Source organism: Helianthus annuus, chromosome 7, assembly GCF_002127325.2.
Source record: "Helianthus annuus cultivar XRQ/B chromosome 7, HanXRQr2.0-SUNRISE, whole genome shotgun sequence".
NCBI lineage: Eukaryota > Viridiplantae > Streptophyta > Magnoliopsida > Asterales > Asteraceae > Helianthus > Helianthus annuus.
The window spans coordinates 132,728,208-132,730,556 of record NC_035439.2 but is presented as its reverse complement, the minus strand read 5'-3'; the positions used below and the strand labels follow the sequence as shown (position 1 = coordinate 132,730,556).

The following is a 2,349-nucleotide window of genomic DNA, read 5'->3' as shown; positions in this document are numbered from 1 at the left end:
ATATATATACATACATACACACACATACATATGTATGTATAAAGATGAAAGGTTTGGGGAAGATGATGATGAATATGCAATGTTATAAGGTAAACAATTTGAATTCATTCAGAATCTTGATACATGGCCTATTGGTTTAACAATCGCATTTCAAAGCAAAGTTCACAGGTTCGAAACCTGTGACCAGCGTTTTTTTTAATTAAACCATAGGGGCAATTTTGTAATTTCACCCAAAGTTAACAGAATAAATGGATGGGAGTTAAGTTGGTGGACTGAAATGGTTACGAAAATGAAACTAATGGACTGAAATTGCAATTTTTAAACTAATGGACTGAAACCGTTATTTTTGACAAACCTCAGGGACGAAAACAGTAATTAACTCTACATTAAACTTCATTCCAAAACTAAACCAGTGTGGCCCAGTTTCTCATCCGTTAGTTTATCTATCTTTTCTTTCATCTCATCATTGAAGTAGTTCTTCCAATCTCCATCCTCAGCTTTCCTGAAATAAAGTCGGTTTTCTAACTAACCACCACCTTCCCGCTTTCCAGTTTTATTCACTTCTAAGTTGCTCAGATTCTCAAAACTACACAACTTTATAATATCATCAACCACACCTGCTTTCTCTTCATTGACTGAAAAAGGGTACCCAATGAACTCTGCAAGCCTCTTCACATTGCTTGTAGGTTCCTTTCTCAAATCATCATATTTCAAGACAAGGATTCGCTCCGGCCTTTCCAGGCTTGCTTTCCAGTATCCCAATATATGATCCCAGTATGGACCATAACCGACAATGAAGCGTAAGGAAGGTGTGTAGCCACAAATGGTAAGCTTGAATTTCCGCGGCTGCTTTTAATTTCCTCAAATTGTTTCTCTAGACAAGGAACACATTCATGAACCAACTTTGTGAGCAATGGACTCGCGGATACATCAAACTTTTCACGGGTTGCAATGGCAAAAGCCAAGGACTTTAGCCAAGTTGTGCCAGTTTTGTGGGCACTACATAAAAATACATCACTAGGCTCAGCCTTGAAGTTTTGTTGAGCCAAAATTCCTCCGTCCAGTGACTCTTTGGATGCCCAAAAGTCTTGATACTTGTGCATGGTCATCTTGCCTTTCAACCAGCTACAAGTGTGTTGAGGAAGTGTTTCAAAGACCTCTTCCATGCTAGAGCTCATACTATTAAGAGGCTTTGATGAGGATATATGATGAATCTGGTGTGGATAGTGAATTTGCTAAACCCTCAATTTATGTGTTGCTTGACAATGGGTGGTATATAGGTAAACGTACCTCCTCTCCTATGAATTTTTTACTTAATGTACCCCCGGATCCCTTGCTAAACTAGTCACATCAGTCATCCCACCTCTTTATTTTTTTTCGAGTAAATTTCAAAGTTCGTCCTTTATGTATGTCTAAAATATCAAAGTATGTCCTTTATCTTTAATAACTTCAGAAAACATCCTTAATGTTTGAAAAACCAATCAGGTTATGTCCTTTAGTCATAACACAATTAGTTTTCATGGTTAAAGTTGACTAAGTCAATCCCACATAAGGGTATTTTAGTCATTTTATCCTAAATATTATAATTAATAATCATAAAACCAATAAATAAAACAATTTATTACAGATACACAGACAACTCACTTAGACAACTCACCCGCGCCTGCCGGAAATAAACTCAAGCAACAACAAACCATCAGAACCACCACCACCGAGCCTGCAACCTCCGGCAATATCTAGCCATCATCACCCATAACCACCCGCCGGACATAAATCCAAGCAACAACAATACAAACCTCAACCAGTTTTAAATCGACCTCTTACCTTTCTCTTTCCAAAATCAAATGCAATTACAAATCTCAGGCTTCAATTATAGATCTCAAACATCAATTACAGATCTAGGGCTTCATCATAAGTTCCGAAAATTTCAAGTCTTCACTTACAGATCTAGATCTCAGGCTGGTCACAGCGGTTAGGGTTTCAATCACTGAACAGATCTCCGAAAATTTCACTGAACAAATCACTGAACAAATCGTGTGCTGGTCACAGTGGTTAGGGTTTCCGAGTTCTGGTTGCGTGCTGATATGAATCGGAAGCGTGCTGGTCGCGCGGTGGTGGGGGAAGTGGTGGTGGTTAGGGCGGTTGACGACGCCGAGGAACTCTGTGTCCATGGAAACGATGTCGATGCTTCAAGATGGTGGTTGCTGATGGGGTGGTGGTGTTGTTGGTGGCAGGTGGATGGTGGTGACGGCGTTGTGGTGGGAGACGGTGGGAGCAGGTGGTGGTGGTGGTAGGGGAGTTAGAGAGAGATAGAAATGTGATAGAGAGAGAAAAATTATGTCTCTATAT

At 39.9% G+C, this 2,349-nt stretch overlaps 1 pseudogene; it reads right to left on the bottom strand.

The window, feature by feature from the left end:
• Nucleotides 1-393: 393 nt before the first annotated feature.
• LOC110867341 lies at nucleotides 394-1,166 on the bottom strand (annotated as a pseudogene).
• Between the last annotated feature and the right edge of the window lie 1,183 nt (nucleotides 1,167-2,349).